Source organism: Capricornis sumatraensis, chromosome 10 (assembly GCF_032405125.1).
Source record: "Capricornis sumatraensis isolate serow.1 chromosome 10, serow.2, whole genome shotgun sequence".
NCBI classification, from domain to species: Eukaryota; Metazoa; Chordata; class Mammalia; order Artiodactyla; family Bovidae; genus Capricornis; species Capricornis sumatraensis.
The window spans coordinates 56,768,982-56,784,654 of NC_091078.1; the positions used below are offsets into that span (position 1 = coordinate 56,768,982).

The window sequence follows — 15,673 nt, forward strand, 5'->3', positions numbered from 1 at the left end:
GACTCAGAAAGGAAAAAGGACCTGGTTTTGTCTCCTGTTCCATAATCCCCCTCAGTGAACCACTTTGGGGAAGAAAGAGTAACAGACCTCATCCACAGGCAAGCAGGAGGAATGACTGGACTCAGACGTCCTTCCATGGAGGTTGTCTGCCTGTGGTTAGACAGGTTATCTGCCTGTGGGCAGCTTTTCTGATGGGAACCTTTGCAGCTTTTCAAAGTGTTCACAGCGGTGAACTGCGGCACCTTGATGTCTATGTAGAAATGGAGCCAAAATCACTTTCTGAGGTAAACCTTGGCCCTGCCCACAGGTGAGCACTAGGCCAACCTTCAGGCTGTGGGCAGCCTTTGTCCAGGCACAAATCCTGTCAGGCTCAATAGTTTGACCAGGACGTGCCCAGCTTACAGGGCAACTGAAGCATATAGACATCTAGAATGGCATTCCAAGAGCTTCCCAAGAGATCATCTCAGACTCTCTGATGCTGCATAGCTTCTGGAGCTCCAGGATAGTGGAGGCCACAGAAGCATTGAATGCAAGAAGAGCATACTTTCCAGCTCCTCTAAACCCCCCAAATTGTCCCTGATTTAATCTCAGTCCAGAGGGAACCAAGTATCCATAGAGTTCTTTACTTGGCTATGGACAGAATCTCTTTTACAGAATGTCATGTGCCACGATGCCATCTTCCTCTTGGGGGTAGAAGGATGGGTAGGGGGAGAGGGGTTCAGTTAGGGACCAGACCTGTGGAACCCATCTTTATGATAACTGGTGGCTAGGTCATCACTGTCCCACACTCAAGCCCATGAAAGAACTTTCTTTCTACCTCAGAATTAGGAATAGCTGTGCTTTTCCAGAGCATTTTAGCTTGTTTGTTATCTGTGGACAGAGGCATCCTTATAACCAACTAAGCTTCATTATCTCTGTTCTAGAAAGCTCAGAGGTGGCCTCACTGTTAGTATAAGGACTTCTTGGTATTATTTTGTAAACAAAGTAGCCTCCTGCTTCTTACTTTACTTCCTTCCACCGTGTTTTTCTTTTTGGCTTGGAGACTGTATAATATTCTATCATAGGATATAGTATGGATTGCCTGTGAATTCATGCTATTGGATATTTAGATTAGTTCCAGTTTTATTATCTTTTGAATAATATTGTGATGACTCTCTTTTAGAGCAATTAGTATGAGAAAATGACTATATCCTCAATCCTATAATTGTTTGGGAAATGGGAAGTCTCAGTTATTGATCAGCCAACATGGGTTTTTCATACATTTCCCCATTCCCTCCTTACTGCATGTAATCTGGGCATACTTGATTTATTGGAGCAATGTTCTCAGGAGAAAAAAAGTGAGGAAACGGAATGGGGCAGAAAGGTCTGAGGAAGGGTACAAAATCCCAAATCAGCCCTGGTCTGTCTGTGGGGTAAAAAGAGATGGAGGGTGCTCTAGAGCATAAATTAATCAGCATAATTGTCCCCGTTGAAGTGGAAGGGGAGCACCATTTCCACCCCATCATCATTATTAACCACTGGGGAGACATCCTGGATAAGGGGACTCAGTCAGTCAAGGATGATGCACCTGAGAAGGACACAGGTGTCTCATTGGCTACTGTGGCTGATCATGGGGCCAATGAGAGCTCATTTTTATCTCTTTGCCATTGAGTCCCAGTGACCTTTAAAACCTTTGGCACAGGGGACACTAGGTTTCAATTTGGCAGAAAGTTGGCAAGGTATTGGGCTCTTTGGGCTCTGGTGCACATTAGTCCAAGAAAGGTGGCAAGGCACAGAGACATCATATCATGTAGCGGCTGCAGAGGCAGGGCCAGCTAGAAAAGCATATGGGTGAGACGCCCTTCAGTGCAGTTGGAGAAGGAGTAATAGAGAAAAAAAATCCCCTCCTGTGACTATAACCACAACTGCAAAGTTAATCAGTTGGGGAATATAAGTGGCATCATTCAGCCCAGAGCAAGTTTTTAACAATACATAGGTGGGTAATGAGTGAGACAGGAAGGGGCCCACCCATACTGATAGACCTAGCAGAACCAGCATGGGCCCTACGAAAAGGTCCTAACATGTTAAATAAGAAAAGTGTAACTCCAGAAACAGAGGGAAAGCATACCTTTTAAAAGACTATTAATAGAAAGCAAAAGTAAATTTTACAGACATCTGTTTTCTTAGTAAAATTCAAGAAAAAAAAAAAAAAGTGAACCCAGCAAATGATCAGATAGTAGAACAATGGACTGAGAGGAAAATGGAAAGCGCTAACAGAGAAGCAAAAAAAAAAAAGTTTGTGGTTGGGATTAGGGAGTATTATAATGAAACCAAGAGGGCAATGACAGAATTAAAATATTTGTTATGATCAGAAAGGAGCAGAATTAGCAGTATGGGAAACTGATTCATTGTTGCGGAGGGCATATTTGAGGAGATCTCTGAGAGTTTATAGAGAAAAAGAACAGAGTGGTGGAGAAGGATGGCAGTGAAGACTAGATATGGAAGGTGAAGGCTGGAGAATCAGCAAATGGAAATGGTTCCAGAATCACTGGAATAGAAGACCTGAGTAGACAGCAAAAAAGAATCCTGATTTTTGTGAATGGTGCTGCAGACATCAGGAAAAAGTGTTAAAAATGGCTTAATGTTTACATACAGCTTCATCACATTTCAGTTTTTGCACTGTAAAAATGATGCTACTCGTACCTAACAGAAAACAAAGAAACTCATTCTTTCTCCAGCTTTTGTAACATTAATAGCAATAATTAGATTGTGTTCCATAGTGAAGTAAGAATTCTATACCCAGCCAACTTGCCCTGCATGGTGAAAGCAAAATAAGGATAGCTTTGGATATACAAGAATTTGTGAAGTCTACTAACTCTTCTAGTTTAGACTCCCCCCAAAGCAGACCTGGACACAATGACTGTGGTACAGGTAGGTAGAGAATGAGGTGGGGGGAGGCACAGTGCGGGAGTGATGGGTTTGATGAAACGGGACAAGACGGGAAAGTGTGCACAGAAGGGCAGGTTTTGCTGTGGGCAGTTCGTGTTCTGTCCTGCTGCAGATCCTCTGAGAGACAGACACAGAATCATTGTTGTGTGGGGTAAGGAAGCTGCTGGAGGGTTTATCTACCAACTCCTGTTTCTCATCCATGGAGAATCGCTCCAAAGGCATTAACTGTCCAGCCTTTGCAGCCTTCCCTGGCTCTGGGCTACATTTCCTTTCTTTGGGCCAGGAAACAACTCAGGCAGAGAGATGGGGGAGCTTCAAGCCTGGAAGGAGACTGGCCTCAAGTGACCAGCCCTTGGGATGGTTCTGGGAAACATGAGCAAGGCACTGGCAGCATCTGAGCAAAAGCCATGAGAGCTTAAATAACCATGAAACTCTTCCTGAGAAACGGCTACTTACATATATAGTGTATTGTGGGATTAAAAAGTATATTGAAGCCAAATTAAAAAGTAAGCAAAAGCAACTTTTACAAATATTTAAAATAGGAAGCAAATGTGAAACAATAATTATTGCCTCAGTAAATAATAATTTTGAATATTAATATAAAATAAGTCTATAATCTCAGTTTTACCATAAAAATTTGAGAAGAAATTTAATCTCATTACTCCTCCTGCTTCACATTCTTTAGGATGGATCTCAGGCTCCTCAGCTGTTCATGAGAGGCCCTTCCCAGCCTGGTCTTTCCTGCCTCCCCTCCTCCCAGTCTCATAGTCACCATCCCCGACATACACTCTTGAATCCACTCATAATTTCTTGCTGAAGCTGCCTTTACTCAGGAATACCTCAACCCCAGTTGGTTTAATGAACTGTTCCAACCTCGCATCTCAGCTCAAGGGTCACCTGTGTAGGCCCCTCACCTGAACTGGTGATGTGGGTGGCTAGCTATCCCTTTTTTCCAGAATCACAGAGCAACTCGGGACCCAGGCCCTGCCTTCAAGGTCTCCAGTCTTTTCTGTCAGCACACAATTAGTGATGTCTCAGTTTCTGAGACTGAACAAAAAATATGACCTGAGATGGATTTTTTTCTCTCATGCAAGGCTCCTTTTAGATTTGTTCGGATTCCTTCCTTTAAGGGGAGACTGCTTATAAAAATGTGGGCTGCATGGGTGCTGCTGCTGCTGCTAAGTCTCTTCAGTCGTGTCTGACTCTGTGCGACCCCATAGACGGAAGCCCACCAGGCTCCCCTGTCCCTGGGATTCTCCAGGCAAGAACACTGGAGTGGTTGCCATTTCCTTCTCCAGCGCATGAAAGTGAAAAGTGAAAGGGAAGTCGCTCAGTCATGTCCGACTCTTAGCGACCCCATGGACTGCAGCCCACCAGGCTCCTCTGTCCATGGGATTTTCCAGGCAAGAGTACTGGAGTGGGGTGCCATTGCCTTCTCCGGTTAAATGGGTGACCATCTGCTAACTGTCCTCTCACCTATGTAAAGCTAAAAGAGAGAGTGAGGAAGAATGGAGAAAACATGGTTTGGAACACGACTGCACCACACAACTTTAGGGTCATGTTCACCTTCGGCTGTAGGTGAGCAACACCCCAGAGCACAGTTCCACAGAATATAATGTCAACAGTGCCCTCTGGAGTCATATAGTCATGTGGCACCAGAGTCAAGAAGAAGTCCAGTTGTCATTTCTTGCCTTGGTGCCACTTGGCACATGGGGACTTAGCCCTTCTTGCATCAGTGGAACAGGAATGGAGTTGTTTGGACAGCAGTGATTAAGTACCTGTGAAGTGTCAGGGGCTGTACTAGCTGCTAGGAGACACAAAGAAGAATAAGCACTGGTCCCTGCTCCTGGGAGGACACAGCCTAATAGGGAGAAAGGCACGTCAGCCAGCAATTAAAGTACGAGATGCCAGCTGCTCTACAGAGGTACTGAGAAGTTGTTTTGGAGCGCAGAGATGACAAGGTGAAGCAAGTTGTTACTGTACCTGGTAGTCTCAGGTTGGACAGAATCCCTAGATAAATGCTGGGGGGTAGGTGGATGGGCCTCTGAAGAGTTGATGTCAGCCAGTGCCAACATTTCAGAGCTAGGGTTGCTGAGTGGGGTGGGTGGGCCAGTTTATTTGGGAGGTCCAAATAAGTCCAGAGCTGGACTGAAGCAGAGGTGAGACAGTGGAGAACAGAGGAGGAGGAACAAAAGGAATCTCACCAGGTGGAAAGAAGCTGCCCACGTGGGACAAAGGAGCAATAAGTGGCAGGGTGACTTTGGGACATTTTAGAAATACTGTTTTGTGCTGAAGTTGCTTGTCAGCTGGGACTCCTGCTGTCATGAAAGCCTCACATAAGTGAGAGAGAGAAATTGAAAAAAAGGGATTGGGTTCATGAGTACATCTTTGTGGTATTGACTGCCATGCATACATGGAAACGGACAGGGAGGTGGACAGTGTAGGCTTCAAGCGGATGTGAGAGAGTGCCCAGCTGATGTGGGGGTACAGAGGGGACACAGCATCTTGCCATGGAGTCAGGGGAGAGGGAGAAAGGGCAGGCTCCTGGCCCAGTCGCTTCTCTACAAAGTGCAGTCTTGGTTTGGGTCTCCTAGATGCTGACCTTGAAACAAGGAATTGAGGGCTATTCATACCTTTGGGAGATGCAGGAAACAGTGGAAAGGAGGCGAAGCAATACAGGCAGGTGGGGGCAGCTGATGAAGAGAGGACCTTTACACCAGCCGTCACAGGGGGTGGTGGGGCTTTATCCCTCAAAGCAACTTCAGGAAAAGTACAAGACAAGCCTCAGGGGGTGTGAGAGCTGGGGATTCAGACACCATACCCCCCAAAGAGTCAGTGGCTTAGGCCTGCTCGGGGTGTTCATTCCCCACTACTAGTGTCTTATAAGGTGCATGGCCAGAGCAACCTACACAGTTCTGAACAGTGTCCTCAGGCACAGAGATGCAGCTGCTGGCAGCTGGAAGTGGGCTGGAACAGCCCGAAAGGTGCAAGCCGTCTAGGCAGGTCTCACCAACATCTCCAGCTTGAGCACCTCACTTTCTAGACCTCCTCCAGAAGTTGTAGGTTGGCCTCGTAGCACTTCCCTGGGTTTCTGAAGGAGCACACCTCACAGTCTACAGGCGTGGGGCAAGGCAGGTGTTGTAAATGGGTGAAGAGGCTGAGTATGGGACAGGAGGAAGCAGTGGAGACTGTGAAGAATGGAGGATTCCAGCCTTGTCCACAGAAGGTCACCCACGCCCAGCAGCAGCCACTGATTGCCAGGTGGGAGTGAGTGCCAGTTTCAGACTTCCTATTTTTCAGAAAAAGCCAGAAATCCACATTTTTATGTGAAATCTCATGGCTTTGGCAGCTAATTAAAATATTCTCTGAACATTGTATGGGCCAAACAAAACATGTCCGCTGACCATATCCAGCCTCTAGGCCACCAGTGGTGACCTCCCGCTTAGCTGTTTTCCGCATGTTCTGGTCCCATTGTCTTGCCTGCCTGTTTGGCTCATGGATCTGGATTCTGGTAGATCCCAGTCTGTCTGCAGCCTTGATAACATTTCATGTCCACCCCTGGGCATCAGGTCAGCTAGTCAGAGACTAGATTGTGAGTGTATATTGAGAGGAAGGAGGGAATTGGAGATGGTCAACTCAAACCTGGTGTTCACTGAATTTTTTTGTCCTTTCTTTTTATTAAAAAAAAATTTTTGGACATGCCATGTTGTCTGTGGGATCTTAGTTCCCCAACCAGGGATCAAACCCATGCGCCTTATATTGGAAACACAGTCTTAACCCTGGACCACTGGTAAAGTCCCTTACTGCCTTTTTTTATTTAATTGAAGTATATAGTTAATTTGCAGTGTCATGTTTTTTTCTTTAGATGTTCATCAACTTGATTCAGTTATACATAGACACATCAGTTCAGTTCAGTCGCTCAGTCGTGTCCGACTCTTTGCAACCCCATGAATCGCAGCACACCAGGCCTCCCTGTCCATCACCATCTCCCAGAGTTCACTCAGACTCACGTCCATCGAGTCCGTGATGCTATCCAGCCGTATCATCCTTTGTCGTCCCCTTTTCCTCCTGCCCCCAATCCCTCCCAGCATCAGAGTCTTTTCCAATGAGTCAATTCTTCGCATGAGGTGTCCAAAGTACTGGAGCTTCAGCTTTAGCATCATTCCTTCCAAAGAAATCCCAGGGTTGATCTCCTTCAGAATGGACTGGTTGGATCTTCTTGCAGTCCAAGTCTTCTTTTTTAGATTCTTTTTCCATACATGTTAGTAAAGAGTGTTGAGTAGCGTTCCCTGTGCTACGTCTTGTCATTGTTTATTTTATATATAGTAGTGTGTGTATATGTTAATCTCAAGCTCCTCATTTTTCTCACCCCTTCTCCCCCTGCTCTCCCCTTTGGTAACCATAAGTTTGTTTTCTATGTCTGTGAGTCTTTTTCTGTTTGGCAGATTTGTCTTTACTTCACTTAATATGATAATTTGGAGGAGGAAGGCAGGTGAGGGGGACCAGTGATCATGAATCCAGCGGGGAGAATGTATACCCTCCCCTGTGATACTTTTGAGCAGTTCAGAGCACTTCCTGTTGTAAGACGTGTAGTTACTGCTCATTCCCTGTTGGTTCTAAGTCACTGAACTCAATTGATAAGTCTGGAGGGACTGCAATGGAGGGAAGGGGCCTTGCCCTTTTATTTTTTCCATGACAGGGTCTTACATGGGAGATGTAACAACCGTGTAGGAAGTTGCCAGAAGGAAAGCCCAGTTTTGCTCTTTCTAATGAGTGAGTGCTTTGAGTTCTAAATTAAACTCTGTTTTAGGAGTGGAGAGCCAGCAGGGCAGCTTCCATAACTTTTAGGGGCTTATTCTTTAAGGCAAGATGCATAGAGGGCTTGTAAGTTTGCTTCTCTTGTAAAGTGATTCTTCCAGCTTCTTTCTACCTTTACTGGAGAAAAGGCAACCCCTTTCCATATTCAAGGCAGAGTGCTCAAGATGGCGCCAGGCGATAAGACTGATTCAGTTTCTAACCCAGGTAGAACAGAAGAGATTAGACGCTGCTGTGTTTGTGCACCTTTGGGTTTGAGGAAGTGCCCTGGCCTGTTCTCAGACAGAAGGTTCCACAGAGAAGTCACATCTGTACACAGGGATGAAATGAAATATATTAAGTGGAGCCAGGTAGCCCAGCGTCACAGTGTGGAAGGGTTTGCGGACGGAAGTGTGTGCACCTCATCCTTCAGCGGGTAAACAGATTTCAAGCAGCCTTCCTGCACTCTGCCACCACCACAACCCACCCCTCATTCAGGGCAGGAACTGATTTTCATTGTGTTCTGCTTTCTCCGGTGTCTCTTGTCAAGTTAATAGTAGCCTCGAGTAAAATGCAACTCTTAGATGTTTATAGTCATCTTGGCTGGGCCATTAAGATGATGAATGAACTTGCTGCTTGCCCTTGTAAGAGAGCCCTGAGGGTGGATATTGATACTCAGAAAATAATAAGTCTTTTCTGTCCCTTTCCTGTTTTTAATCCAGTGCCCTAAGCCCCCTGGCTCTTTACCTTGAACTCCTGCCTAGCGCCGGGAGAAAAACCTTACCTGGATCCCAGCCCATTTGAGACTCTAATACAGAGCAAGCTCTTTCTCTCACACTGTTGGTCTTCCCCATCCCACTTGTCAGAGGCAAATCCCTAGAGCCCCTTGGTGTTTCTGACTTGTTTCTGCTGGCCCTGAACTTCCTCTTGGAAAGGATGAGCATGGGTGGTGGGGAGCAGGGACCAAGCCAGGTTTGCAAGTCCTCACCTGGGTTCCTGTGGCCACTGCACTAGCATTTTTCTGGCCCTGCCACCAGAGCCATCCTAACCTAGAGTGAAGCTGTGCCTGAGAGGAAGGCTGGGCCTTTTCTGTCACAGCTGGCAATGAGGAAGCAGGGGAGAAACCCGGACGCCTATTTTAAATCACACTGTGGCCTCAATGTTCCATGGTAGGGCTCAGCTTTCATGTATGTGAAAAGCTACATTTGTGTATTGACTGCATTGGGAAGGAAGGCTACGTTTTGCTTGAGAAATGTCAACAGAGCTGCTGTAGCTACGACAAGGATCTTTCATGAAAGACGTTTTCCAGAGCTGCAGACTTGGGCAGACCTGGTAGGGGCGGGTATTGGGGGGGTAGTTTAGAAAACATACGTTAAACCTCTAATTTTTTTTTCTTAATGAACTGCACAACGGCAGTTTAATAATTTCCTCTTTTAAGAGGAAAGGGGGAGTCTTGGATTCTAAATCTTTTTTTATAAAGGAGCACAGCGCCTCTTAAAAAGAAAGCCATGAAATTAATCCATCTGCTAAATCCAATGAAAGAAAACTATTAAAAAAAAATCAAGAAGAACTTAGGTGTTTCAGCCTGGGTTTCCCTGAAGCAGATCCCGAGGTGAGGATTGTATCAAGTGGCTTAAGAGGGATGTGCTACCCAGGGAGCATGTGAGGAGTAGGGGGTGGAGGCCAGGGAAGGGTGCCATCTCGGACAACGTCCCATGGAGGCTGGCCTGGCCTGAGCTCTGAAATGGGGGTTACACCTCAGCACCGCCCCATCTCAAGGCCGGGAAGCTGGCCACAAGTGCCAGTCATCAGTGAAGGGCCTCTTATGGAGGAAATGAAGTCCCGGGCACTTTTCCCCACTATGAGAGTGTGGACAGAGCAGCTCCAGAAGCCAAAGAGCAGGCCTTGAAGAAGACTCATGGATACTGGCTCATGGAAGTAGATGCACAATGAAACCAGAGAGTGGGCCAACCACGGGGTCCCAGGGGACAGGTCAGACCACTAAAAGTGCTGGCTACGCAGGATCGGGCTTCCCTGCTGGCACTAATAGTAGAGAACTTGTGTGCCAATGCAAGAGATGTGAGAGATGAGGGTTCAGTCCCTGGGTCAGAAAGATCCTCTGAAGGAGGTTATAGCAACCCATTCCAGTATTCTTGCCTGAAGAATCGCATGGACAGAAGAGCCTGGTGGTGTCGAAAGAGTCACACGTGACTGAAGCAGCTTAGCACGCACATGCACAGCAGGATTACCTCAATGGGTACACTTTGTGATTTGAAAATACATTACAAGCATATGGACAAAGATCTTTGAGCTCTTGAGGTACTCGTGTGATGTTCTCAGTATCAGTGACACACAGGATGTTTCTGGCAATTCCTGAATCAGGGAATTGGCACCTGTGGAGGCACTTGGAATTTAAGAGAGAACATGAACGCCCAGCTGTGGTCCCGTTGCAGTCCCGTTTTTCAGAGCTGTCATTTCATCCCTTTGAAGCCAGCCTTTCAAGGAGCATCTCTGCTCTCTGATGGCCACCAGCATCATTCGGAAGAATGAATATAACCAGCATATGAATATAACCAAGAACATGAATATAACTAGCCAGCCTGTCCTGTTCTCCTAAGCTAGTAGATTCAGTTCAGTTCAGTTGCTCAGTCGTGTCCGACTCTTTGTGACCCCATGGACTGCAGCATGCCAGGCTTCCCTGTCCATTACCAACTCCCAGAGCTTGCTCAAACTCATGTCCATTGAGTCAGTGATACCATCCAACCATCTCATCCTCTTTTGTCCCCTTCTCCTCCTGCCTCAATCCTTCCCAGCATCAGGGTCTTTTCCAATGAGTCAGTTCTTCCCATCAGATGGCCAGAGTATTGGAGTTTCAGCTTCAGCATCAGTCCTCCCAATGAATATTCAGAAATGATTTCCTTTTGGATTGATTGGTTTGATCTCCTTGCAGTCCAAGGGACTCTCAAGAGTCTTCTCCAACACCACAGTTCAAAAGCATCAATTCTTCAGTGCTCAGCTTTCTTTATAGTCCAACTCTCACATCCATACATGAGTACTGGAAAAGCTATAGCTTTGGTTAGACTGACCTTTGTCAGCTGATTTTAAAAATCAGTGAGAAAATAAAAGTGACAACAGAAATTCATACATCCTGATTATCCTGACCCAGAACATACTGAACAGAAGGAATTTTAAACCAGAAATGCCCATTTTACAAGCAAAGAAATAGTACCCAAATAAATTGGTGGAAGAAATTTTTAAAAAACCAATTAGGAATATATTTGGCTGCATGTAACACAAGGGGCAACTTTTAGTAGCTGATCCTAACGAGGCTTTGAGTTTTCTTTTCTAATAACAAATCTCAAAGTGGACATTCCAGGACAGCTAAGTAACTACACAGTGCCCTCAGAAACCCAGTTCCTTCTGTCTTTCTACTCAACATTGCTTCATACACATTGCTTCTTGGTTTCCACTTCCAACACTGTAGCTGCATACCAAGCAGTAAGAAGAAGAAATATAACAGGCCAGACCCCCTTTTAAAGTGCTCTTCTGAAGCTCCATTCAGCATTTTCCATGTACATCTTGTTAACCAGAACCATGTCATGTGGCCACCCCAGTCACAGGGGAGGCTGGGAGATGAGTTTTCCTGGCTGGCCACATGGCCACCCCAAGCACAGCCAGGTTCTGTTTATGGGGAGGAAGGGAAGAGGAGCACTTGGAGGCGTCCGCAGAGTCAGCCCCAGCAGGAACCTGGAAGCGGACATTTGCAAGTGTGTGTCTCTGAGATACAAGCGGAAAGGGGGAAGGACAGGGAATGAATCATGGACAAACAGGCAAGTGACCAGCACAATCACTGTCTTGTTTTACTCCTGCCAAAGTTCTTTCAGGCTCTCTGTTACTGCATTTAGAATTTTTTGTTTAAAGTCAGCCTCAAGAATACCTTGTTGGGAAGGTCTAGTTTGGCTGTAGTCAGGTGCAGCAGAGGCCCTGGTGAGAACCAGCAGGTAATGTGACCTAGATCTGTCTGATTAAGTGGTGCCCAAGGGGATGTGCTCCTTCAGTAGATGTTAGACCCTGATAAAGCATAAGATGATCTCTGTCTGTCCACCTTATCTGTCATCATTGATGCCTATGTTTCCTATTTTCACAAGATGAAGCCGTTCAGTGAAAATGTCACTGTGTTTGTATTCAGGGGCTCCGACAGAGGTGCTATAGCTCTCCATCCAGGCAGTCTGTGCCAGAAGGTCCAGGTTCAGAGCCCCTGTCCTGTTTGGTATATGTATTGCCAGCCTTCTCTTCACTCTTCTATTTATCTGTTTCTGTACTGTGTGTAGTTTGGCATCTTCCTTCTTAAAATATAAAGCCTAGGCCTGCACTGTTATTCAAGGAGCCCAGCATAGTTATTATTGCCCCAGGTTTCGACAGGCTTCCCAGTGGCACTAGTGGTAAAGAACCTGCCTGCCAATGCAGGAGATGTAAGACACAGTTTTGATCGCTGGGTCGGGAAGATCCCCTGGAGGAGGGCATGATAACCCACTCCAGTATTCTTGCCTGGAGAATCCCTATGGCCAGAGGAGCCTGGCGCGCTACAGTCCATAGATTCTTACAGTGTTGGACACAACTAAAGGTACTGAACATGCATGCACACAGATTTAAACATATTTCTGTTCATGTGGCAGTCACAGAACACTTGTATGTATTTGTAATGCATCTACTCTTAATTTCTTTTAGTCTTTTTATGCTGTTTGGAAGTTGCATCGTTTATGTCCTTGCTACTCAAAATATGGTCATGGACTAGCAGCACAGCCTGACCTAGGAGCCTGTTAGAAGTGCAGAATCTCAGACCTGACCACCCAGATGTGCTGAATCAGTATCTGCATGTTAACAAGATCCCTGGGTATTTGCATGCATAGCAAAATTTGAGGGAAGTCAGAGTTCCTGACTTTAGGTCATCTAACTTGGTAACTTACTAAGACAATGATGAAGACCCTACATGCACTCAGAGCAGGAGTCTGGTGGTGCTTTGGGTGTGATGCCCTCTGGGTAGACATGGAGCTGCTCAAAAAGTGTCTGGGAGGGAAAGAGGAGGCTTTTATGGAGCATCTTTTAAGCATGGGGCTGGGGGCTTTATCCCATTGAATCCTCACCACAGTCTTCTGTGATATAGGCTCTTATGCCCAACATGTAGATGAAGGAGTCAAGACTCCCAGGATTAAGAGAACACAATCCTTTTATGTTCAAGACTCATAAAGATTAATGAGACTTGAGGTCACACAGCCAGTAAGTGGCTGAGCTGGTGCTAACATCACCTTTTTGGCCCAGCTTCCCTTGTCTGAGCTGCCAAGAAGTCTCTCAAAGGCTTTGCTGAGAATCGAGTTGGCCGACTGGGGAAATTGGTCCCTGTCTCTGTGGCTTGAGAGCATGTGCTTCTCCCTAGTGTTAAATTTTAAAGTAGTGGCCGTTCCACCTGCAGGAAGCAACAAGGTAAGCTCTTCCATAAAGGAAAGGAAGGTAACTAGAACATATGCTGAAGAAAACAGACGTTCACAACCAAGGAGGTGTCCTAAGGACTCCAGAGGAAAGTCTCAGAATAGCATTTGTCAGGGGTCCCTTCCCAGAGATGAGAGGATCACTGAATCCTGAGCACAACTGCTTTGCACTGGGGGAAATAAAGAGAATGTGCGCCCAGCTAAAGAAAAGGGAAATGTCCTCTGAGCCAGAGACTGTGCTTGAGACCCACTGTACAACTGACAAGTAATGTGCAGACAAGCATCCCCTCCGCCTGGCTGAATCCAGTGCTCATTTCTCAGTCCTCTTTTTTTTTTTTTCTGGACCCATCAGCAACTATCAGTACAGTTAATTACTTCACTGGGTGGTTTTCTTTTTAATCTTTAATAGCATTTCCCACTTGACTTACAATTTATTTAAACTGCATACATCTTAAGTAATTTCAGTAATTTTTGTATGTGTTTGTACCCACATCATGAATGAAAACATTTCTAAAAGGAGAGAAGGATGGTCAAAGTGGGATCCTGATCCCCCAGACTGGTTCCATTTGCAGGAAACAGCACCTCCATTCTTCTTGGCTCCCTCTTTCTCTCTCACCCCTCAGCTGTCCAACCACAGCCTGTTGACTGGACCTGCCAAGTCCATTCCCAAGGCCACCATGTTTCACCATCACCGCTGCTTCCTTCCTGCCTGTAATTGACTACAGGGGGCCCCTTCCTAATTGGTCTCTCTGCTTCCAGCCTTGTCCTGTTACGCTCCTTTACATATGACCCTCCGATGGCTTCCCATCTCATCGTAAAGCTTCCTTCCTTTCAGGACCCATCCGACTCCATAAGACCCGACCTAATTGCCGCCTCTGTGAACCCTCTACCTCTCTTCTCGCTCTCTCCGCTGTAGCCACAGTGGCCTCCCTGCTGTTCCTTGAAACACACCAAGCTTGTTCTTGCCTCAGGGCCTCTGCACTGGCTCTTCCTTCAGGTGTGTGCATGGCCTGCTCCCTCAGTTCCTTGTTGTCTCCACTCAGGTGGCACCTAATTAGAGATGTCCTGCTGTTCCAGACATCCCCATCTCGTTCCTGTACCCTGATTTTCTTCATCAAACCTATCACCTGACATCTTTTTTGTTGCTAATTGGCTTGAATGGCTTTTTAGTCAGTGATTCATCCCTAACACCCTCAATGCCTGGGATGTAGTCAGATCTCAGTTTTGTTGACTGACTGACTGAATGAATGAGTCATGGATGCTTATATAGACAGATAAAGGATATTTCTATCTACCTACTTTATGGTTACTGTGTCAGTACCATTGGGCTTTGCATTGCACTAGTGGTTTTTATGTACTAAATGCTCTTTTTAAACAACTAGTAGTTTGTAGAGAGATGTTAATGTCTTATCTCCCTGCAAAGGGAAAGCACCAGGAATCAGAGAAATGGAGAAATGCTACCCCCACCTGGTGATAGATTCTTGCTGTGTAAGATCAGGCCTTTGTGCTGAAACTCATCATTGAGGGGCAGCTTTGTGTCTGTGCCTGTTGAGGGGTGACAGGCAATAGACAAAGGCTATGCCTACAGATTTTTCTGCACACCCTCCTCATTTCAAGCCAGCAGCTATTTTCAGCAGAGCTGTCCTCTGTCCATGTGGATTTCTATAGTGGCCCTAGGTTTATAGACCTCTGGTAGGGTTGGGAATGTGAGCTACAGTCTCAAGGACTTAAAAAGCATCTGTGCTATAAAAGAACGAAAAATGACACCCATGTCTTGGTTACGTTTCCCCAGAAGTAAACCCTGAGAGAAGAATTCAAACACAAGTAAGTTTGTTGGGAGGTGAAGGTAGGGGAATGGGGAGGTGAAGTAGAGGAAAGAAGCAGCTGAAAATGGTTGGGTTATGTAGCTAGGTGCTCTTGTGGACAACTGAGTTACTCCCACTGGGGAACTCAGGGTCCATAGCACGAGCATCTCAGAGTTACACTGACCAAGTGGTGAGGAGCCGAGGTTTTACCCACCACCCCTCAACAGGCATTGGTTGAAGGCTGCTTCCCAGGGCATTAATATCCTGATGCTTCTGGCCTGCCTTGTGGAAGGGACAAGGAACTTTGACTCTAGCAAAAGCTCTAGGGTGAAAAAGTGCAGATGGTGGCAGCTAGAAAGTTAGGGAGGGGATGTGGACCAACAGGGTCAGCTATGACACCTCCACCCCCTTCCTCATATCAACCTCACAGGCTAGGACAGCCTCCCTCATCACACCTCGCTCAGTCACCAGCCACAGTTCTTCCTTTTTCACTGGCTTCTTTCTGGTCCTCACTGAGATAGAGTGGAGGATACAGAACAGCAGTCCATAGGCTATAGGATTTAAGGAGATTAGAGTCGTTACAGCTTTCAAACCACATGGGCCATCTGGAAACTTTGGCTTCAGGGAGGCCACCTCTGTGCTCAGGGAGCTTCCTGAGTC

The 15,673-nt window shown here is 46.3% G+C and overlaps 1 protein-coding gene across 1 annotated transcript in view; it reads left to right on the plus strand.

Annotated features, from left to right (window-relative positions):
* The window catches only part of ITGA9 (integrin subunit alpha 9), a 367,113-nt gene that overhangs the window by 233,021 nt on the left and 118,419 nt on the right, over positions 1-15,673 (plus strand). The window lies entirely within an intron of this gene.